At 31.8% G+C, this 26,285-nt stretch overlaps 1 long non-coding RNA gene across 2 annotated transcripts in view; it reads left to right on the forward strand.

Moving 5' to 3' along the window:
• Window positions 1-26,285, forward strand: part of LOC127716515 (uncharacterized) — a 98,895-nt gene that overhangs the window by 59,285 nt on the left and 13,325 nt on the right. Inside the window, exon 1 of one of the 2 annotated variants that reach the window (XR_007988963.1) lies at window positions 14,337-14,370. The exons of the other annotated variant lie outside the window; for it this stretch is intronic. This is a non-coding gene — a long non-coding RNA (uncharacterized LOC127716515). Of the gene's footprint in view, window positions 1-14,336; window positions 14,371-26,285 lie in introns of those variants that run through there. 2 annotated transcript variants of the gene reach the window in all.

Below are 26,285 nucleotides of genomic sequence, written 5' to 3' on the forward strand. Positions count from 1 at the left end.
ACACGGACACAACCGGATAAATTATAAATATTGAATATACTAATTCAGTTTAAAGGCTTAATTTAATACAAATGACGGTGTTCTAATGTAAAATGCCACAAATATAAATTTTAATTAAATACAATTTTCTGGAACACAAATTATACTGTAAATTCGTATTGGCATGCGTAGGCACCATCCATCTAGAACACCAACACCAATATTTAATATTCAAATAGTTCCAGTGTAATGCTGTGTGTTATTCAAGAAATAGAGTTAATTAATTTTCTATACAGTTTTATACCCTTAAAGGACACTTGCTGTGACAAAACTCCTGCAACTTTTATTGTATTGTACTTTCAATATTCGCATTGCGCAGGCGCATTCAAAATCGATTGTTATATATAGTAATCCAGCGTACATCCAAACGTGTAGAGCCGATTTTAACTTGGGGCCTACTATAAATAATAAAATCGAATGGCAATACAACTATATCAAAGTAGTAAGATATATATTCCTTGATAATTATCAGATGTTAGGATTAGGACATATCTAAATAAATAACCTTTTTTTAATGCCATCATGACAGCCATGATACTACTTGACTTTGAGATGAAGAACAGCAATACAAGCGCTGTTCCTTTGCTTTTTGAGTGTGTGTTTTTTTTTTTTGTGAAGTACATGTATTGATTTTGCGTCATGGATGGATACCCAATATCCTGTGTTTTTCTATTAATACATGTACTTGATAGAGAGAGAGAGAGAGAAAAATATGAAAATTGAATTTTATGGGGAAATTACCTGACCAAGCTGACCAAGCGGACGACTTTTCCATGATCAATGCGTTGACCAATGGAAAGCGCACAGAACTGTCTAATTCCCCTAAGAATTTGTAACATAATTATCAAGATTTAATCACATTTTGAATAAATATCATTTTCAAGTGTCGATAATTAATTCAATCTAATTAAAATATAGAACTCGGATTTCGTTATACTACAAAATCATGGAAAAAATAGTTTGCTCATTGAAATTTCGTATGGATTTATTAATCATTTTTTTGGTTCATACATCACATCACAAGGCAGTCGGTTTAGATGTAATCCCAAATGAAGTATTGAAGAGTGGTGCTAGTATTTTGGCTCCATTATTTCAAAAACTTTTTAATCAAGTATTTTCTACAGGAATATATAAAAAAAAAAATGGTCATCAGCATATATGTTTCCAATTTTTAAAGCATGAGGGTCCATCTAAACCGGAATACTACAGAGGTATTGCAATTGATATGTGTACAGGAAAACTGTTCAATTCAATACTAACCAAAAGGCTAGAAAAGTATTTAAAAACAAATGATATAATAAATCCATGTCAGATTGGTTTTTCAAGTAAAAGTAGGACATCGGATCACATGTTTGTATTAAAAACTATAAATGGATAAGTGCACAAGTATGAAAGGTGTGACACTGTATGCTTTCTTTGTTGATTTAAAAAAAAGCGTTAGCCAAAGTAATTCATTCTGGTTTAAAGTATTAGTTATCTATTAAACATAATATAGGTGGTAATTTCCATGCAATCCTGAGAGATATGTACAATAAAAGTGAATTATGTGTTAAAATAGACAATGTGATTTTTCCTAATTTTTGTTCCCAAATTGGAGTAAAGCAAGGGGATATTTTGAATCCCAACCTTTTCAAGATTTTTATAAATGATTTACATTGCATTTAATGAAACCCATGAAACCCCAGATGCTGTTGATATAAATGGTCGCTGAATTGACTGCCTCATGTATGCAGATGATCTTGTTATTTTTTGTCTAGTTCAAAGGCAGGTCTTCAAAAACGACTTGATGGTTTATCCAAATTTTGTACTGTAAAATGGTGTTTAGAGGTCAATCTATCTAAAACCAAAGTTATTATTTTTTACAAACCTGGAAAACTTTTAAAAGAATATTTTTATTTCGAAAAAGATATAATAGAATGTCTTAAGCCACAGTCCCACTAGACCACGATCGCACCACGCTCACCGCGATCTAAAATAATTTCAGATCGTGGTGAGCTCGCAGTATGAGCGGCATGAAAATGAAAATTTTCGTTTCAATCACGTTGCTACTACGTCCTCATTACGCTTCTACAACCCGCTACGATTATACCACGTTCTCATCACGCTTATTCTGCGACCTCACTACGATTATCACGATCTTTCTACGCTCATCACGTCCTCACTACGACAATACCACGATTTATCCGATTGCAACACGATCTAACCACGCTTCTACTGCGATTATAACACGCTCTTACCACGACCATACTACGATCATACCACGTTCATATCGCGATCTTACTACGCTCCCAGCAATAACGTCAACATCGGGTTCTATATAAATACTGTATCATTCCTTTTAATTCTCGTTGATACGTAGAGTTTCTCGGAAACAACGCAGTCATGCAACCAAAATCTACGTAAGGGTAAGGGTTGAGGTAGAGGCAGAAGGAGATCTGATAGTAACGAACCCTGATCCAGTAGAGATGTCGGACCGACCAATCCAACCTGAATCACAACTTATTGCTGGTCCATCAAAATCAAATGACGATGCTTTAGTGAACGATAGTAGGGATGACAGAGATGTGTCACGAATGGTTATAATAATAATAATAATAATAATAAATTCTTTATTTAAAGAGGGTAACTCAATTAGAAGTAGTCTAATTTTCATTGAGGCCCTCAAACAAAATACATGTATACTTTTAACATTCATACATTCGATTCATACATTAAAATACAATATATATTACTAGTATATACACAATTCAATCATTCAAACATACAAATGGCAATACATGGCAATAATTGGTAAAGTTTTGATTAAATTTTCTTATTCTTACAATAAAAGAAAGAAAACAAATTATTCGACTTGCATAGAATTTTCAAGAAAATGATTATAACAATGTTTCTTAAATAATTCCACATTTCGACAATTTTTTATTTTGAGTGGTAAATTATTCCATACCTTTGTTGCAGAATAATGAAAAGATTTTTTATAAAAATTTGTGTTTGGTCTTGGAACAAATAGATCATTATTAGAGACAGATCGTAAGTTGTGGTGTTGCACATCATTAATATTTAGCATTGTTAAGTAATCAGGTGTTAGTCCATTTACAACATTAGAATTGATTGTTGGTATTTTATTCTTTTTGTAAAAGATAGCCATTTTAAAGATGAAAACATAAAATTAGATGGAACAGAAATATCGCATTCAAGTATAATTCTTGCTACTCTTTTTTGAAGTTTTATGATTCTATCTGAATCTTTTTGTAATAAATTTCCCCAAATTGAACTACAATAGTCTATATATGGTAGAATATATGCATTATAAAATAGTTGTCTTGTGTGTATAGGCAAATATATTTTAATTTTAAACAAAAGTGATATTTTAGATGAGATAATCTTGCATATACGATCAACATGATCCTCCCAGCTTAAATTTTCATCAATGTCAATTCCAAGTAATTTGAAAGAATGAACATTTTCAATACATGTTTCATTGACGGTAATACATAATTCTGACAGTTGTGTAAGTTTTTGTTTTGAACCCAATTTCATACACTTTGTTTTTGTGTGCATTAATTTTCATACTGTTATTGTTACACCAAGATTGTATAGCATTTAAATCATTTTGCAATATGCTGTTTAATATTTTCAATGTTTTTATTATGAAAATGCAATGTTGAATCATCAGCATATAAATCCATGTCGGATTGTTTAACATGAAGTGGTAAATCATTTATATAAATTAAAAATAACAGAGGACCTAAAATAGAACCTTGAGGCACTCCATATTTTACAAACGATTTATCAGATTTAATGTTAGCGTATTGAACTTCTTGTTGTCTCTCAGACAAATAGGATTTTATCCAATCTATCGAATGTTCTCCGATATGATAATATTTTAACTTTTCTAAAAGTATGGCATGGTTAATAAGGTCAAAAGCCTTACTGAAATCTAAAAACACAGTACCAACTATTTCTCCATTGTCTAAATATTTTAACCATTCATCAATTAGTTTAGTCAGCGCTGTTTGACATGAATGACCTTGCCTGAAACCTGACTGAGCGATATGTAACAATTTTTTATTATCTAAGAATGCATATAACTGTGTACATACATGTCTCTCAAAAACTTTAGATATGGTATTTAAAATAGAAATTGGACGATAATTGGAGGGAATATCTGTTGGTCCTCCTTTATGTATAGCAGTTACTCTTGCAAGTTTAAATTTTTGCGGAAAACGATTCGACCTTATACTTTTGTTTTTTAGAAAAGTTAGTGATGGCGATATTGTCTCTGCACTTAGCTTTAAAAGTTTTGGACCAAATCCATCTAAACCTGCGGATTTATTAATATTAAGGTGTTTTAGTTGTGAACACACCTCTCCAACAGAAATGAGTTTTAATTTAAAAATTTCAGTTTCCTTTAATTTTGTACTAGTAAAAGTTTGTAGCTTAGAAAAATCCATATCTGAAGTATTATTTCCAATAAGTTTTTCAGCTACGGAAGAAAAATGAACATTTAGTGTATTAACAACATCTTTGGGGTTATAAACAGTTTGATTTTCATACTGCATTTTAGCTGGAAAAATATTATCCATTTTTGGATTTAACTCTTTAATGTGATTCCAAAGATCTTTACTATTTTTGGAACTAGATATAGCGTTTTGATAATATTCCTTTTTTGCATTAAATATTAACGACGTTGTTTTATTACGCCACTTTTTAAAGTTTACCCAATCTTTTTTTGAATGATACATATTTCTGTATTGAATGGAATTTTTAATTTCTTCATTGAACCATTCGGCTTGTTTAAATGTTTTTACTCTTTTAGTTTTCATTGGTGCGTGCTTGTTAATAACTTGAATAAAAAGTTCATACCATTTGTCGACAGAAATATCAATATCTTCTTCCATTTCAACAATATGAAAAGGGGTTTGATGTAAGTTTGCACAAAAGGCATCCTCATTAAAGTTTTTGAAACACCTATACTTTATTTCGATATGATTTTCTTTCTTTACCTTTATATTGATTTTTCTATTTAAGCATACAGGGTAGTGGTCACTTAAAGCATATGAAGGAACATGACAATGAGCAATATTTTCAGGATTAGTAGTGTAAATATGATCAATAAGAGTTTCTGATTTGTCACAAATACGTGTTGCAGTGCAAATTTGTTGTTGAAGATTAAAATGGTTTATGAAATTCATCCATTTTTTATTTTCAATTTTTATCAAGTCAATATTAAAGTCCCCCATTAAAATGATCTCTTTGTTTTCTGAAAGAGCTGCGTTAAATTTCTCCTCAAAAAGATCTATCCAGGACTGAAGGGAATTTGGTGGTCTATAAACAGTACAAATGAAGAAAGGTTTAGATTTTGGAAATTCTACCTCTAACCATAAAGTTTCTAATGTGTTTATTGATAAATCAGATCTATTTTTAACTGCAATAGAATCTTTGACATAAACCAATAGACCACCACCATCCTTACTCTGGCGATCTTTTCTGAATATTTTGTATCCTGGCACTTTACATTGTTCATTGTTAATATCAGGTTTTAAGAATGTTTCAACTAATCCAAATAAATCTAAATATTTGATGTTTATAGTAATTATATTCTTTAACTCGTCAAATTTAGATAAAATATGTCTAACATTAAGGCATACAGCATTGAAACCTTTACATTTTAGATTAAGACAGGTTTTTTTATAATAAAATTGAGAATGGAAATGGGGAATGTGTCAAAGAGACAACAACCCGACCATAGAACAGACAACAGCAGAAGGTCACCAACAGGTCTTCAATGCAGCGAGAAATTCCCGCACCCGGAGGCGTCCTTCAGCTGGTCCCTAAACAAATATATATACTAGTTCAGTGATAATGAACGCCATACTAAACTCCAAATTGTACACAAGAAACTAAAATTTTTTATAATGTTTGTTTCTATCACTTTTAGGTTTTGAGCTAAAGCTATTAGTGCAAATACCGTTTTCTGATGTATGACAATTTTCCCTGGAATTTTTGTTTTTAAAAATCTCAGCTTCAGACATAGAGTTTTGAGTACATATACATTTTGATGTATTGCAATTTGGACATAAATAGAGAAGTATATCAAAATTGTTATGAAGAAGTAATGATTTACTATGATTTGAGAATTTGTCTACAAATTGAAATACATCAGTTTTATCCTAAAATGTGTGACAGTCTTTATAATGATGACCATAAAAGCCACAATTAAAGCAGAAACCATTGAATGTATTTACAATGCTTTGTCTTTTACCATGCTGTTCATTATTTTCATTATTGGACTGAGAACTATTTGTGCGGATGACGATGTTTACAATCCTGTTAATGTTTCTAAGTAGCTGAATTGTACCCTGATTAGTAAGGTGTATGCCATCACGGTGATAGTAAGTAGACACAAGATCGCCGCCTCTGGAAACAAATGCATCCGTTTGTTTGATGATTTTAAAGTTAAGTTCTGTTGAAATCCCATGTAAGATAGTATTATAAACATCTGTATTTACGTTCCGTACAGATGACAATATCAATGTTTGGGTTTATAGATCTGACAGTTTTTATCATAAACTCGTAGTTCTCTTTGAAGGCTTCTGGTTGTGTTCTGGACGAGGCATCATTTCCACCAACAACTAAAATTATACTTGTATAATGTTGAATATTAGACTTTCTATTTTTTTCTGTTAAAATTGGGACTGTTGCTCCTCTATTTGTTCGTATGTCAACATCTTTTCCAATTTTGCTGGCATCAATTCCTTTAATAATTGAACTTTCTATTATTAAAGTTTTATCTTTCCGATCGTATGGGAATGTTCGATAGGTTTTTCTTTTTGTTTGAGATTGATCTAATGCCTTTGATGTACTGGCTGTGTTGCTGTTGTTAATAATATTAACATTACGATATTCTATATTTTCATTTGATTGTTCCATCTCAAGAGTTACGTGTTTGGCGATGCACTGACTACGGCTTGGTATATCTTTTACTCTATCAGAGAGGCTTTGTATTTTATTGTGAACTTGACTAAAATTTTTGTCTTGCTCAATTTTGACAAGCTTGACACTGTTTTCAATTTCACGCAAATGTTCTGTCTGGTGTTCGTCATTTGTACACATTTGTTTAGAAAAAGCAGTTATCCTATCGTTAACTTGGTTGATTTTATTTTGAAAATCTTGTTTATCTTCGATGCGTTGTTCATCTGTTGATTTAACGAGTTCAAATAAACTGTCGGTTTTATCTAATAATTGATGTAAAAGTGATTTTACAGAATTTTCATCTTGTGTGATATTTTCACGTGCTTGTAATAATTCATTAATATTCTGTAATGGTTGGCTTACGGTACCTGTATCGGAATGAATTTCTTGTATATCTTCTTTGTTTTTCATGTTACTATTATTTTCGGTTGAAATCTCAGAATTATCTTCATGGATATTATTATTTTCAGTATTTGTACATGTATTAGATGTAATAGAAGTAATAGATTAAGCTTGCGAAAGTTCAATTTTTTCACATGATTTTTCATTTGTCGTGGTTGAATTTGAATGATTTTTCTGTTCCGGATAGTTAACAGAAATCATGTCATAAATGCATTTATTTAGCATATTCAGATCAACTGGTTTTCCATTAATTTGATAGTTTTTCATACAGTTTAGTACTTCTGGAAGATTATCATTGATGAACACAAGTAACTTTTTTCCATTTACTAGTAAGGACGAAGTTGTATGGTACATATTAATAGAAAAACAACTAAGTTTTATATTTCGGCCTCGTGTATCAAATCCTTCACATTTTATTTTATATTGATCTTCAACATTGACTGTTTCGGATTTGTCAAATACATTTTTGTATATGATGTTTCCTTCATTTTCCTTCCTTTTGTTATCATAAAAAGTGTTTAGTGCCTATCTGAATGATTCATAGCTCAGCTAGCGCTTAACCAAATTCTAAGTCCACCGCCTGTTAGATTGTATCGAAAATGCTCATTTTGGGTTGCATCAAGTTTTTTTTAAGAGATCTTTGTTTATTTAATGAATAATCTTTTGCAATAGTTTCATTTGCAATTAATGTTTGTTCATTTTGAAGAGATATGGACGTCGCCATTTTTAGAAACAATAGTTGCTAACGACGCAACAATTAAAAGTTAAATTGTGACGTTCTGTTTCCTCGATACTGCAGATATACTGGAGATAAAGGACAAGAGGTCCAAATAACATACAGACAAACAAAAGCTGGAGAGCTTTTATAAATTTTATATTACAATGAGCATGATGATCGTAGTATGAATGTAGTCGGGTCGTAAGAACAGCGTGATAAGGACGGCATGGGCGTGCTAAAATCGTACTATGGTCTCGAACAGCGTAGTATAAGCGTGGTATAAACGTGGTATAGTCGTAGTGGAAGCGTGTTTGGGTCGCAGTAAGAAAGTGATGGTCGCAGTGAAGTCGTAATAAAGTCGCTGTGAGATCGTAGCGCAGTCTTCCCGACTAGATCGCGCTTTCGCTTCGCTGTCGCTACGATGGTACAGAGACCTTTGCGATCACCACGACCTAACTGCGCTCTCACTACGCTTGTACTACGACCTACGATCGTCAAAATTTTCATTTTTTTCACAGATCGTAGTGCGATCGTGGCCTAGTGGGACTGCGGTATTAACAATTATAAGTATCTTGGTTTAAAATTTATATCTAGTGGTGACTTTTTAAGCAAGGAAAGGAAGAATTATACAAAAAATCACTAAAAGCTGTATTCAAATTGCGAACTTCATCATCTTTCAATCCAAGTATTTCACTCTATTACATATATATGACCATACAATAAAACCCATTTTAATGTATGGCAGTGAAATTTCAGGAATGCTCAAAACTAGCTCTGCAGCATGCCAGAAAGAAAGTAAATATTTATTACAGCACCTTTTTAAGGACGATTTTTTAGATGAATCCAATTTAAAATATATGAAGTATATTTTTGGTTAAACAAAAAGTCTTCTAACTTTATAGCTGTGCTAGGAGAGCTTGGTAGATTCCCTTTATATTTTTCAGTTGTATAATCAATTATGAAATATCGGTTTAGAATAAAAAAAATATGAAAGATGGTTTACTTTATGATACCTATATGTGTAAAAAAATCATGTTCACTAATAATATTGAATGCTTGTATTCATCCTTACATTAAATTTATGAAAAGCTGAATATTCATAATTTGGAAGTAAAGCTTTACTTTTTTATCAAGTCAGTTAGGCAAAAACTTTGTTATAGTTTGGTAAAATTTTGGAACACAAAAAGAATAGATACAAAGAGTAGTAAATTAGATACTTATTTCAAATTAAAAACTTGTTTTTCTAAAGAAATGTATCTACATGCATCTTTAAACAATATTTAAATGAAGTGTCATATGTAAAATCAGAATCAGTGCGCATGATCTCAAAATAGAAAGAGACAGATATAAAACTTTATATATAGAAAGAGACCATTTTAAAGGCTTTGTAAGAAATGTACTCTAAATCTAGTGGAAAATGAACAACATTTCATTACAAGTTGTCCAGCACTGGATGATGTACAAAGATGATCTGTAGGGAGATATTTTTCAAGGAGATATTTTACAGTATTTGTTCAAATTTTTCATATCTCTCAAATGAGACAAAATTTGTTTGGTTATTTACTAATGAAAATTTGTCTGTACTTAAATATTTAGGGAACTATATTATTACATGTCTAGATGTTAGACGAAATGTAAATGAATATATGTTATAACAATGATAATTGTAATGATTTTATAGTTCAGGTCCTGTCTTGTCTGAATTAAATGTATTATACTTATTTAGAATAATATTTCGTTTCAACGTATAAAATAAATGTTATTCTGTTACAAAACATGATGTATTGTTTTATGTGTACATGTAATGCTTCCCATCAAGGGCCCTTGATTGGAATAATAAATATTCTTATTCTATATATATATAAGTCTAAATTGAAAACAACGTTCAAACCTATGATTGCGTTGGATAAAAACCGCAATTTTTATACGTGTGCATGCAAAACAAATTTCTTGTTATAGGGGTCTAAATACAGCACAAACATTTTCCAAAAGACAAAAAAAGTGAAAAGTATATTTTAAAAAAACGCATTTGACTAACAGGTTGAACAACAAAAAAATATAAACAGAAAACAATAAACTTGCGGAAAAGATGATATACCGCAACCAAAAGGTGCAAAGGTTTTTGTACACCATATCCGGATTTCGACAATTTATGTCTCTTCAGTGATGTTAGGAATCGAAACGGTATTTGGAAAGCCATACAATTTACCTCAATTTAGGATAGACTCTTGAATTTTGAGGAGTCAAAACAGGATGAACGGATCATATAAATCCGAAGGCAAATATAATACAAGCCCAAACGAAAAAATATAAACAAGTCTAAATTGAAAACAACGTTCAAACCTATGATTGCGTTGGATAAAAACCGCAATTTTTATTTAAGATATCTTGAAATTCGAATGAATAGCCAAAAGCTTGAATAACACGGTGTTATTACCATAGTATCATCCTTTTTCCCGAATATGGAACAATAAAAGATGCATTATCAATTTGTAAATCATGAGCAACACGATTCTTTCCACATGGTGAACCAAATATACTTATCCTTCCAAAGCAATTAAATCAGACATTGAATGATGGATTTGTGATGTTGCATATGTGAACGGTGGTTTGTCTTGTATTTTTTCGTGGTTTAATTTGGACATGGGTTTGTAAATTTGTCTTTGATCAGACAGTTTTTAATCCTCTTTTAGGTATGTTCCGCCTTTCTTTTATGGTAAAACACATAACTCCGGATTAAGGGTTGCTGTCTACATGAAAGGTTTTGAACTATAAAGGGTTTCCAGTGGCATAATTTAAGATAAAACGTAGGAAAAACTGTCTCCAAATACTAAATTGCCTTAAACCTCAGTGTCCCAATGTGATACCATCAGATAACTCATCACGGAATACATTCTTTCATAAGCCAAACGATAGGTGTCCCGTGTGGAGTACTTTATGTTTTGCCTTTCGGGGGCACCTTGATTTTACCTCGATTTTTGGTTTGTAAAATGTTGATAAGTCTAGTTGTCTCACCTGCGTCTTCTGTCGCAGAAAATTTAGGGTTAGTGATCCGGTGGCGGCGGCGACGTTAACTCTTGACTTTATATAAAAGCTTAGTATTTCGGAAGGTAGAAGACCTGGGTGCTTCATACTTTGTATATAGAGGCCTTAAGTATCTTACGAACTTTCCGTCAGTCATATGTCCAATGGCCTTGGCCTCTTTTCATGGTTAAATGACTACTTGAAAAAAAAAGTTAAGATTTTTTGTTATGTTAATGTGCCAGGGTCATATTTGATTGATTGGTAATCAAATATGATTAGTATTAGTTAATATAGTTTTAGTCATATATTTAGTTCTTTGCTTATTATATTTGATACAGCTATGATTTTCACTCTTTAGTATTTAGTATATGGTAAGGAATGTGTTACATGTTTTAGTTTGTGATTGTCTTATCTATTTTTTAACTGTATAGTGTTATAGTGTTTATATGTAATTTGTCAGAACATTAACATTGAGATTGATAGTGCTTATGCTTATTTATAATACTTTAGAGCACATGATTATGAGACGTTATTTGTGCATTTCATTTTAATATAAGAGAAGTAATAGCATTGGAATATATTTGACTTATTCCCCTTTGTCTATAAGTCTGTTTTATGTTGTTATGTGTTGTCTATGTAATGTGTATTTATTATTGTTATATATGTTATAGGGTTTAATAATATGCAGTCAGTGTTAATAAAATCACTATAAAGAACCCATAGATAGTCCATTTGTAATTATTGAGCCTTTTGGACCTGCTATATTAATTTCTCCCTTATAAGTAAAATGATAACTATATTTGGTATGTGCGTATCCTGCAACGTCCCCATGCCTGTCACACGGTTTTTAATTGACGTTGACCATTTCATGGATCAGTGAAGAAAGTTATGTTTTTGTGGTCAAGTCCATATCGCAGATACTATAAGTAATAGGTCTTCTATGTTTGATATATGGAATGATTGTAAGGTGTACACCTCCCAACTGGCAGTTGTCATCTGACCTTGACCTCATTTTCATGGTTCAGTGGTCAGTGTTTACTTTTCAAGTGTATTTCGCAGATACTATAAGTATTCAGTCAATTTGCGCCAAAATAAAAAAAAATCATTTACGCATATAATACAGGTACAACATATAAGTACAGGTAAATAGTATAAAAATAGTTTTATTCAAAAGATAATTTTAATAATAACTTTAAAGCATAGTTTTTATTGCATAATAAAGCATATTTCCAGAATAGGTCATCGTAACCACTAATAATGTTAAAGCTCAGTTCTGTTATAAATTAACGACATCATAAAAACAAAAAGAAAGCACTATACACAATAGTTAAACCAAAAGTTTGTTCTAACACAAGACTTGAAAGCAACAGGTCAGACGTACTAATTTACACTGGATAACTGCCCTTATATGTGTGGTCCTAGAAAGCTACAGAATCATTTCTACTATATAAAAATAAGGAGATGTGTATGATTGGCAATGAGGCACTATCAAGGTCAAATGAAGTGGATTAAAGCCACCATAGACAACCGTATGGCCTTCAAACTCCATGCTTTGTAGTCTGCTATAAACGGCCCAAACATGAAAAATGTGAAACAATCCAAATTAAATTCTTGGAAACTTAACGGAAACCGTTTTACTAACTCTTAATTGACAATCTCAAACATGTGAACACTATATAATTTTAAACCTAAGTGACTCAGTTTTATAAGTTACCCAATACCCAGGAGGAATACTTAAAAAAAAATCTTATTCACGATGGAGCAATAAACATTTTAAACTTTCCAATTAAATCTTACCTGTAAAATGGTGCAAATGTAGTTTTTACAATAGTATCTTTGACAGCTAGATGTATAGACTAAAGAATAAAAACGAGGAATGAGTCAAAGAGACAGCAACCCAACCAAAATATACAATTCAACCAAAGGTCATTGAGTCTTCAACACAGCGAGAAATCACACACCTAGAGGGAACCCCGAGCAGTCCCCGAAACACAATGTTCATTAGATCAAGAATATGGACGCCATTCTATGCTCCTAAATATAAAGATGAACCAAAATTGAAAAATATAACAGAGCAACAAAGGCTAAAGGTTCCTGACCTAGGTCAGACACAAAAATGCGGCGGGTTTAAACTGGTTTTATGCACGCCCATCATTTCCCCTTCATCTCTAGCCAATGTAGGTCTCGACATATATAATTTTAACGTCCACAATTTTGAGTGTCATAAATTTTGCGGTCCCAAACGAATATTGCCCGGCTCTGCAGCTGCCCCAAAAAGCCCACTCTAAACGAAATCTGCAGAAGGGACCTTTTACATATATGTACTATTATAGTTTGTTGTTTTCTCCCTTTACGATTATTATGACAGTGCTAGCTATGAAATTTAATAATGATTAAACTGCAAGCTATCCGCTGTATTTCAAAAGGATATCTGCTTCTTCAGAAAATACCATACGTAGTGATTTTAAAAGCAATCCATTTTATTTTTACAAGAGACTCAGATGAAGTCCAAAACAACAAAAATAATCAACAATACTGTATACAATTTTATAAGCAATCATCATTCTAAAATGTTAAACAGTTACACCAAATAGTTAAAATAGTTTTTTTTCCACATTTTTACGCAATTCGACTTTTGTAACTCGCAACTCGACTTTCTTAACTCGCAACTCGAATTTCTTAACTCGCAACTCGACTTTCTTAACTCGCAACTCGACTTTCTTAACTCGCAACTTGACTTTCGTAACTCGCAACTCGACTTTCGTAACTCGCAACTCGATTCTCACAACTCGCAACTTGATACTCGACAACAAGTGAATCTCCGTCAAAACGGTCAAATGATTTCTTATAGGAGATATCGCCTTAATATGACAAATTTTACTACTTTCAATGTTTGCCTATTATATTGAATTATTAAGTAGATAGGTAACTTTTAATAGCAAAAATTACCAGCAAGACAAGATCTACAAGGAGGTCAAAATGTCCGGCGAAATCGTTAGTTTGTAATTGGAGTTATCTAAACATAAAATTAAATCTTTTGTGACAAACGTGAAGGGAATTTTGAAATTAATTAACACCGTAATTTTAACAGCTTTTTTAACTGCAAAACGCGCACTCTCTCGCTCAGCTGTAGTGGAATATTTTCCGGAATTGTTTCACACGTTTTGAACCAGAAGTTGTGGAATTTATTTGCCATTTAAGGTAGATCAAAGGTATATATTTCTTGAGATAGAATTTTCTTATACTTTGCCAAAATGAAGATTTTACTATGCTTTTTTTCAAAAATATAAAGTATGGGTCACCGTGCTATTTTCCAAGCTATGAGTCGTTGAAAATTGCCTAAATTTGGTTAGATTGTTCGTGAAAAAACACATTTATGTGCATAAAAAAAATCTATGAGATAGAGTTTTGAAATAAATTGTGAGAAGATAGGTTTTATAATATGTTTTAAGAAAATAAAAAGAAAAAATGGTGTCGCCGAACTTGTTTTCTAGCTACAAGTAAAAATTAAAAATGTCCCTATCAGTCCAGTATATAATTTTTACTAAAAGAGTTATCTCCTCTTAAATGGCTTATTTAAAATGATTCTAAAAACACAAAATTTGATATTTGTTTAAATATTTTGAGTTATACAATAAATCATCAAGTTTTCTTTATATAAATAAACAGTCTAACCAATAAATTGCAAATCTGTCTCCAAATTTGCAGATTTGGGCAAATATCTAGACCGATTTTGTACTGGGATTGTACATCCAAGATGGCGGTATACCATGAATCTACCTTAATCATTTTTCACTTTCACTTCACTAACTTATAGGTGGAACGGTAGTATTTCCTAGCCCATAAGGGATAATGATAGCCTTTTTAGAATTTTCACCACTTTCTAACACTGCCAAAAATTCTACATTCACAGTTAACTGAAGTACTTTCATTTTACTATTCAGAAATGAATTTGAATGTGTATCATGACCGTTTACTTTTTTTGCTATTTTTAAAAACCTAAGGCCACTAGTGCATTTAGGTCTTTTATCGTGCAGTGAATACAAAATTCTCAAAAATTCTCAAAAATTCATTTTCATCTGTATGTAAAATTATTTCATATTTTCCTACACCTGACTCATCCCTCAGTTTGGGAAAGTATGTTCAGTTGATACTGTATTTTTTGTCAATCACACTGTTCGGATACATTGACTTAAGTAACAAAAGAGCAACCTAAATTCTGGAATGCAAATACTACCGCGCTACCTATATTCCCCTGTAATTTATACAATATATTTGGTTTACAGTTTGATTCAGAAGAAACACCGACATAGCTAGATATTACAATTAATTATCTAATTACTACCACAATTTGATATTAATAAGTAGTGTAATTTTCATTGTTTTGTTATTAATAAATGTAATGTCAGTATTACAAATCTAATCTTGAATCAATCCTAATCCTATCTTATTTTTGGGAAATATTTTTACAAATTCAAATGTGACGTCACTTTGTGTGTTTTATTTAGAATTTCAAATGTGACGTCACTTTGTGCGTTGAGGCTTTGGCTAACTCGGCTGTGTATTTTTATGTGTTGGATTAATTGTTTTATGTAATGTATCCGTTTTTATTCTGTAGTTAGTCCCCACTTCGGTTTTATCATGTACATCTATTATATAGTCATTTTATAAAATTTACTGTTTGCAAAATTATAAATTATTCTAAATAATAAGGATGTTCTTGTCCCAGGCAGAAAACCCTGGCCGTGTTAGGCTCAACTTTTTGGAAGTTTTGGTCCTCGGTGCTCTTCAGCTTTGTACTTGTTTTGGCTTTCAGACTTTTTTCATCTGGGCGTCACTGGTTGGTCTTGTGTGGACGAGACGCACGTCTGGCGTGTTGAATTTTAAGCCTAGTACCTTTTGTTAGCTATTATTCGTGTGTTTCTTTGTCCTATATGTTCTCCCATTTAATTGTATTGTGGTCCTGTCATGTGATGTTGTCGTTTTGGTGTTGTGTTTGACGTTGCCATAAAAGCGGGAGGTTTGGCATGCCACAAAACCAGGTTCAACCCACCATTTTTTTTCTTAAAATGTCCTGTACCAAGTCAGGAAAATGGCAATTGTTATATTATAGTTCGTTTCTGTGTGTGTTACATTTTAATGTTGTTTTTTTGTTGTGACATTGTTCTCCTCTTATATTTGATGAGTTTCCCTCAGTTTTAGTTTGTAACCCGGATTTGTTTTTATCTCTATCGATTTATGAGTTTCGAACAGCGGTATACTACTGTTGCCTTTATTTAACGAAAGTAAAGATTTTGACAACATTATTTTGCACAAATATAGAGTCTAAGTCAGATATATTATAAGTACGCTGATGTTGCACAGTTCGAATGATGCACTGCCAATTTAACAGTTTACGTCAGAAGATCTCAGAACTTCAAATTTTAAAATTCAAATTTTAATGTCAATCATTGGGATGGCCAACTCGGCAACTGATTACCATAATTGCCTTTTGTTTATTTAGTCTTAAGGCATGTAAGGGATTTAAATCGGGATAATATATAAAATGTCCGGCTGGCTAACAATAATTTTGGAAGCCCTGATTATCTCCCCATAATGATAGATTGTTGAGAAAATTAGAATTATCTAACATTAATCACAGAGAGGGGTAAGCTAACAATTTTTAATTAGTCCCCTACCGACGAAGTCGAAAGGGACTTTAGGTTTGCACTCTGTCCGTCTGTCTGTCCATCCATCCGTCAGTCTGGCAACTCAGCTTTCCACACTTTTTTTCTTCGTTCTTGAAGATATTGATTTGATATTTGGTATATAGTTTTATAATGACAAGTTATAGATCAAGATCGAATTTGTTCCGGTCTGATGATTTAGTCCAGAGTTATGGTCCATAAAAAAAATCCATAACTAATGTTAAGAGTACGATGTTAAACCATATATCTGTACAAAGGGAGATAACTCATTTTTTAAAAGACATTCTTTGGTAAATTGTTTGAGGAATTTTGTGGCAGGTTTATATGTTATTTTGTATAAACTAATTTTCTGATTGCTACATGTATATATATATATATATATTTTTTATTAAGTGAAATCCTTTAATTAGATAATAATCTATTTTTATTAAAGTATATATTTCATTATATTACATTGTGTAGATAAAAGTTGTTGACATTTTATAGATAAGTTACAAATCTATATTAGTTTGTGACAAATGAAAGAAAAAATATTTGGAACTATTAATTATATTTGATTGTAATTCGAAAATAGATATACATTGTTTTACATCATATCTAATGTTAGAGTGTTATAGGTTTTCCACACTTTTTTCATGCTTGAAGATATTGATTGACAATTGGTATATAGTTTTATCATGACAAGTTACAGATCAAGTTCGAATTTTTGTTTCAGTCTGATAATTTTGTGCAGAGTTATGGTCCTTGGACTTGAAAAAATTCTCTCATATATTCAGTTTTCCACACTGTTTTTAGTCATGCTTGAAGATATTGACTTGATATTTTCTATTTGTTTACACCATGACAAGTTATAGAATAAGTTGGCATTTTGTTCCAGTATAATGAATTTTTAACCGGTAGGGGACTATGTATTGCCATGCAATACTCTCAGAATGCTTGTTATAGCTTAATTAATGTTAAAACAATTTTCAACTAAAATGAATGTTACTTTATTCAAATATAAGGACTTTGTTAGCAAAACCTACTAATCTTATTAGATATTATGAATTTTTATGACATTAGATAAACAGCTAACTAGTATATTATTCCAAGATACATCAAGATTGAAAAGACTAAACGAGAGAGTTCACAATGATCTGAATATAAACCAGTTTGAAAACTAACAGCTTAATCATTTGTAATTACTAGTTCAGTTCATAGTAAGATAAGAACATTTCTAAACTTCAAAGAAAAGCACAGAAGAATAAGGCTATCACCACTTGGCATCATTCTAAAATAGACTGTAAAGAAGCTACTGCTTAATTTGATGAAAAGCTACAACTCTATCTAGCTACTGAGAAGAGCTACAATGTTTATATATAAATTAAGCAGCACATAAACAGTAACAAGAAAGGCTGTTAACCTGTGAACTGTAGACGGCAGCAATTTCAATATTTAAACTTATCAGATTGATGAAGAAAACAGAAACTACATGAGACAAAACAGAAACTGCAATTCCATTAGACCAGTACATCCTACCCTTACTATGAAATCACATTCTCTCACAGATTAACTCCCTCTCTAATTTCCACTCACAATCATATACCATCACCCTCTCCATCATTTTATTTTTTATCCCTCCCTTTCTTGCCCTTTCACTTTTTCGTAACACCCTTAACCACCTACCACCTATACCCCTTTTGCTTTGTGTTAAGTCCCTATGAGAAGATTGGGTTAGTAGATGAATACAATATTATAAGATGTACCAGAAATAGAAGAATTTACATTTTAGAAATATGAAGGAAATTTAGAACTAATTGATACCAAACATAAACATATGATACTGAGCCACTTTTAAAAATGTAGTCTTATTTTCTACACATAATGGTCATCATAGCATTCGTACAAAAGATTAACAGCCAAAGTTACAGAAAGCCAAATTGTGTAATGTAAATTTAAAAATAGAATGCTATTTTGATTGATAAACATTATGAATGCCAAAAGTGTATATTTAACTCTCAATTTTAAAGTGTTTTGGGTGTGTTGATGAAAAAATGCCAGATGATATGAAAATATGAATAGTAAAACAACATGTAAAAGCAAAAAGCCAAATGAAAAAATGCCAAAGTTAAAAAATGCTAATGGTATTAAAAATACCTGTCTGCTAATGTACTAGCCAGCCAGCTAGTGGGTTAGCTAGACTTTAAGGTGCTCGTATGAGCCAAAATTTGTTCCTGTGAAAAAAGTTCCAGTGGAACTAATATCACAGGAAATATGTTCTGGGAGAACTTTTTTCACAGATGATTTCTATATAATTTGTTCCATCTCTATAAAATTTGTTCCACACTTTACCTGGTGAAATAAGTACCGGGGTGGTGAAATTTGCTCCCTACCTAGTGAAATAAGTTCCAGGTTTATGAGATTTGTTCCTTACCTGGTGAAATAAGTTCTAGGTCTGTGAGATTTGTTCCTCACCTGGTGAAATAAGTTCCTTGTCTGTAAAATATGTTCCAATGGTTAAACAAGTTATCTTATATATTGAGCATTTGTCATCAGTGCGTTTAAAGTTATCATTCATATGCATTATAAAAATAAGTATTATATTAATGATATAAGCAAAAAGTATAAATCATCCAATTCGGATCCTGTGGAGTATAGCAAATGTTTAGCATGTTTAGTTATATACTCTGTAAAAATATCAAAATGACACTTTTGAGCCAGAAAAGAGTAGAATAAGAAAAATCATTCAGAAAAAAAGTATAGTTAAGGATGAACATATGTACTTATTTGAAAAGGACATAATAACTGATCAAATGTATCAAAAGACATGTAGTTTCAAAAGACATACTCTTTTGAAACTGTGTCATGACCTAAGTACATGTATGACAAGAACAAGGGGCCATGACAGTTAAAAGGAACCCAGGAGGAATACTACATAAAAAATAAATACAAATTATAATACTTTTCAATGGCTTTATTTCGTATCTTCATCCTATGGTTACAGACATCCCTTGATTGCAAATGTATCCCATGCAAGCACACTCGGTACAGCATTTAGCTTGCATTATAATTCAAGTGTAACAAGAAAATATTTCGCTGTGCAATATGTTGCAAAAGTACTAATTTCTGTGAAAATATGTTTGAGCGGAACTTATTAATTTCTATGAAATATGTACATGTTCGTTTAAAACTAATATCACAGAAACTTAAATATTTATCTTATTTATAACTCTAAATACATGTAATATTAATTGGAACAAAATTCATGGAGCTATGATATTTGTTCCGGAACTTATTTCACATTTGGTCATAAAATTAGTTCTGGAACAAATTTTACAGTGCTGGAACATATTTTCTGTGATATAAATTCCAATGGAACATATTTCCTATGAAATTTGTTCCGGTGGAACAAATGTCACGCCGGAACAATTTTTTTGTTACACTAGTTCACCAAGACAAACTCCCGCAGTGGGTCACCTATCTTTTCGTTTTGGAGTACCAGTTTTTTAGTCTCCGATTTGACTTGGGGGGCTTAAAATTAACTGAGATAAAATTGAAAAATATATAAAAAAACAGTCATATGTACAATTTAAAAATTTTATCTTAAAAAAGGAAAAATATCCCCTTTGACCCCCATTCCCAAATGGATAATAAATTGCTTCGCTGAGCGCAGCTGGATACGACCGCAGAGGTTCAACACTGAACAGTTGGGGCAAAAATGAACACAATATTCGCGCTTGATACAGGTCTGAATTTGGATTGTAATTAAATATTTGACACATACCAGGTTTCTGACACAGAATAACTGTTGTCAAAGAACTTAGAATTGGTTATATTATTTGAATTTATATTCAATGTTTTGCTTTTGTGCAATACACTATGCTGTTGTGAATTGAATATTTGAAGACATTTTCTTTTTAATTTCTGAAATCTGAAATGAGACATCTTACTACACACAATACTGTGCTATTGCTTAATACTGTGCAATTTAAGATTTCTTGCTATTGCGCAATACTGTGCAATAAGATATTTCTTGCTATTGTGCAATATTGTGCAATTGAAGATTTCTTGCTATTGTGCAATACTGTGCAATTGATGATTTCTTGCTATTGTGCAATACTTTGCAATTGGTTATTTCTTGCTATTGCTCAATACTGTGCAATTGTAGATTTCTTGCTATTGTGCAATACTGTGCTATAGCGCAATTCTATGCAATTGGAAGATTTCTTGCTATTGCACAATACTTCATATGATAACTTGTGTGTTTCTCCTGTCATATCAATATTTTTTGCTTTTACATATATCTAATATAATTGATTGAAAAATGGAAAATTAAAAAAAAAATACATAAAATTTATGACCCCACCCCTCCCCAATTATTTTGATCCCTCTTGAAGTAATTACCCCCAAACTCAATCCCAGCCTTCTCTTAGAGGTATGGTACCTTGCAGTACAATTTCAGAGAGATCCATACACCTAAACACAAGTTATTATCTGGAAACAAGAAAAATGCTATTTTTTTGCCCCTTTATTGGCCCCTAATTCCTGAACTTTTGGGCCAATTACCCCCCAACCTCTTACCCAGTCTTTACATTGAGATATGGAACCTTGTAGTACAATTTCAGAGAGATCCATACACTTACACACAAGTTATTGTCCAGAAACTACAAAATTGCTTGTTTTTAGCCCCTTTTTTGGCCCCTCATTCCTGAACATTTGGGACAATTACCCCCAAACTCATACCCAGTCTTCCCATTGTGATATGGAACCTTGTTGTACAATTTCAGAGAGATCCATACACTTACACACAAGTTATGGTCCAGAAAATACAAAATTGCTTGTTTTTTTATCCTTTTTGGTCCCCAATTTTTTTAAAACCGTTGGTACCATAATCCAAAACCAATCCCAGTATTCCCATTGTGATATGGAACCTTGTGGTACATTTTCAGAGATATCCATAGACTTACACACAAGTTATGGTCAGGAAACTACAAAATTGCTTGTTTTTTACCCTTTTGGGGCCCTTAATTTCTAAACCTTTGGTACCATTACCCCCAAAATCAATCCCAACCTTCCCTTTGTGGTATTGAACTAGAAAAATGCTTGTTTTTGGTCCTTTATTTGCCCCCCAACTCCTGCATGTTTGTTGCAATTACCCCCAAACTCAATCTCAGCCTTCCCTTGATATCGAACCTTGTGGTACAATGTCAGAGAGATCCATACACTTACACACAAGTTATTGTCCGGAAACTACAAATATGCTTTTTTTTTACCCTTTTTGGCCCTTAGTTCCCAATCGGTTGGCACCATAACCCCCAAAATGTGGCATTAAACATTGTGGTATAATTTCAGACCAATCGAAATACTTTTACACAAGTAAGTATCCTGAAACTAGAAAATGCTTGTTTTTGGCCCCTTTTGGGCCCCTAATTTCTAAGCAGTTGGGACCATCATCCCCAAAATAAATCCCAACCATCCTTTTGTAGTAACCTTCTTAAAAAATTTCATAGAGATCCGTTCACATAAATTCAAGTTATTTTCTGGAAACCAAATATGTCTTTGGATGACGATGCAGACGATGCTGACGATGCAGATGACGACATCATAGCATTATACGAACCCAAAAAAGTTTTTGCTGTCGTATAAAAATGTAAACAAGAATATAAGGATGGTATGAGAGCCAATGAGACAACACTTCTCTCTGTCAAAGAAACAATGTATTAAAAGTAAGCAATATATATATATAATAGGTTAAAATATGTTTAGTAATAACATGGCTATTATATTATACTTTAATCGTATGAAAAAAAATCATAGAAATTTTAGTATTAACATGATTAAATATGGCTATATACAGTGATATATGTTCATGGACACTTTTTCATACTTAAGGCCATTTTTCATAGGAAAATTGTGGCTTGGACTTATTTAAATAAGTAAATATTGTCCATGGACAGTATTTATATTTATTATGAAAAAATTTTTGTTAGACATTATTTCATAGGGAACATTATTAAGTCCTATGAAACCTCCTCCCCAACCCAACACATTCTTTAAATTCCTGTCCAAAGTCAGGAGCCTGTGATTGAATGGCTGTAATTCTAATATTATAGTTTTAGCCTAAATCAGACATAGGTTTTCTCATTTTATTTTATTTTTTAAATTGGTTCATGACTGCCTTTTATAGCTTTCTATAGAGTTTTATGGCTTTAAGGATCATCATTGAAGATTGTATGATGACCAAAAGTAGCTAGCATCTACATCATTTGGTATTTGGTGTATAAGTGTCTCATTTGCAATTATGCAACAACTCCTTACTTTAGCTCACCTGGCCACAGCAAGACAAGAAATATGACAAGAACAAAACTGTTGGTTAACTCTGTAAGGGAGTAATTGCCCCTAATTGATGATTTTTACCAATTTTAGTGTTTTTCCTTTTAACATGTTTAATTCAAAAACTATAAAAGATTAAATAAATGGGGAATGTGTCCATAGGGACTCAGATGATGTCCCCGCTAGCATATAACGTTATAAAGGGACATAACTCACTAACTGTATAAGTGACGCTACCAAAATTTGAACTTAAAGGGAAAATTCGCGATTTTTTACTTATCATCTTATTATGTTCATAATACCATTAAAAACATATTCACCAAGTTTTATCTGGATATGAACACTAATAAAGAAGAAAATTGGGAATTAATAATTCTATTTATTCCAACTTCCTGACTTATGTGACGTAGTTTAAGTCTTTTTGCATGCCGGGAGTGAATAAATCTCATTGTAAGTCTTGTTCGTTAATCATCTAATAACGCGATTTAAAGCGCATCGACGACTTTTGGCGTAGCTATTAACCAACTAACAATTCAGAAAGAAAAGTGATCAGCCGTGCATTTTTTTAAATTAAAATTTACGATTTATATTTTAAGGATTTCTGATATGATTATAGTAATAAAAGCAAATCATACAATAGAATTTTTTTATGATTTTTTTTTCGACGGATATTTTGAACAACATATATAACTGATAGTATATAGAAATTCACGTTTGTATTCTCCCCTATTACTTCAGTCGAGGATTTGTCTTACTACACAAATCCTTGCTTCAGTCTAGTACTGTGTAAATACAATGCATGTGTATTATGCTGACATCATCTGGTAAAGGCGTGGTTAAATTCACGTTAATTAAAAGATTAGCATTATGTAATTTTAATCCTTTGATCTTCACTAGAGTGGTGTTTGTCCTCAAGGGTTCACCGTTGCAGGTATGAGACAGATTTTTTTAATTATTAAGGGAGGAATATGGTGGCAAAATACCTTAATCGCCGTTATATATATATTTTTTTAACATTTTGCATTTGCTCAGTTTTTAAATAAATAGGTGAGTATTTTGTTGTAACATCGAAATTATGAATCACTTTTAATAAAATAATCATATAAATATTATAAATGGCCCACGAAAACGAGCGTATAAATTAAAACAGTACTATTTTAAATTATCATCGGTAACCTTGAATATTTAAATGTGCAGAGAAAATTATCAGTTACAAAAATATAGTTTTGTCGTCCAAAGCGATCTTCATTTACCTAATCAGGAATGACAACGTATTTATATAATTCTTAAGCTATTTGACCAACGATGTTTTAAAAAATTAACAGAATCAATCTAACGTCAACTTTCCTTTTTTGAATGGAGAAAGACCGGCGGAATCAATTTTCAATGTGCTTTATATCTTGTACCTTTGCAAGACTTATCATTCATTCATAAACCCACTCTAAACCAGAGACATATATACGTCTGTTTAAACTGACAAGAATACTCCTAAAACGGACAAGCAGTATATTCTTTAAATTTCTGTGTTTAAATACCAAGAAAGAAAAAAATCCCGAAATTAATTTGATACTCAATATTTTTCCTGGAAAATATTCCCATCCTCATTCGGTCTGAAAAAAAGATAAGAATTTGGTATACAGAACATGCAGAAGTGTGAATGTCATAAAACCTAATTGTTATATCAGAAACCATTATAAATGTGAACCTGTATACGTAAGACCTCATGGGACGTCAACTAAGATCACCTAACCACATACAGGTAATATACAAGTAGCTCTGTTATACCCGGAAATGTCAAGGTTAATCACTACTGATACAGAATGTACCAATGCAAAGAAAATTCTGATGATTGTGAACCATGACCATTCATGATTTTAGAGGCGTCTTAGGAGGGGGATTGCCGGAACGATTTAATTTAAATTCGGACTAGATTTTTTTTTCTCAATATAAATCACTGAACTAAAAAAAAGAAGAAAACTACGCCCAAGAACAGAATTCTTCTTGTAAATTCATAAATAACCGTTCTTATTTTGTAACTTTCGATAGACATGAACTCCAGCCCCCACCCCCCACCTGGGAACAGTATATCTTACAATGTATATATTCCTGCCAAAATAACAAAAAAGGAGAAAAAGAAAGAGATGAACGGTAAATCACATCAGATTCAGATATTTATATAGTTGATTGTCGTTAGCTAGAGATGTATACATGTCTCTGCGTTAACTTATAAAAATAACAGGAAAGTATAAACTTGAAATAGATTTATGATGAATACTATGCAACTGCTACACCCCTTTTTATCACAGCGTGCATGTATGTATTTAAATGACTGTCCGTTATTTCGATTAAGAATGACAATCGTACGTAAAATCCTATAGTTCATGGTGAGACTTTTTGTACCAGATATGCGACTTTTCGTATTTATATTTTCTCTTATATTACTCTCATTTGATATTTTATGCATAAGTGCAATATTGGAATGGTTTATTACCACCACAAGCTACCTAAATAAATTAATCAACCCTCTAGCTGACCAGACGTTAATACAACTACTATCAGTCTATCCGCAGTGAAGTTTCTTTATTTCTTCAAATAGGCTTTTTGGGGATCATTAGTGTACGTCCAGTGGCATATATATTACATGCATGTCGGAACAGGAAAATTGACATCAGGTACTTTTAGAACCATGTTCACATTATTATACATTATACCCAACAATTGTGATGATGACGAATTTCTTAAACTGTTCAAAATAATCTTATTGAAAAGTAAATCTGTGATTTTACTATGTCCATAACTTCGATGAACCAAAGCAAGTTAGATATCGAACTGTATTTAAATCAGATTGGTTCTGGATGTTTCTCTCGTATATTCAATGTACATGTATATATTCTAAATTGCGACTATCTATAGTTCCGTAACCTTCTATCTAGGCGTATAAACCAATGATTGACAAGTGCGTACATTTTGTTAAATCAATATTTGTATGTTTCAAAATGTCCATACTTATTGACAACGAGTATATACTTACATTTTCCCCAATTTACCCTTGGAAAATATGTAAATAGATTTTTTATTTTATCAAATCTTTTTTTTTTGGAATTATTTAGATTTTCATAAATATCATT

This window comes from Mytilus californianus, unplaced genomic scaffold (genome assembly GCF_021869535.1).
Source record: "Mytilus californianus isolate M0D057914Y unplaced genomic scaffold, xbMytCali1.0.p SCAF_9, whole genome shotgun sequence".
In the NCBI taxonomy this organism is placed as follows: Eukaryota; Metazoa; Mollusca; class Bivalvia; order Mytilida; family Mytilidae; genus Mytilus; species Mytilus californianus.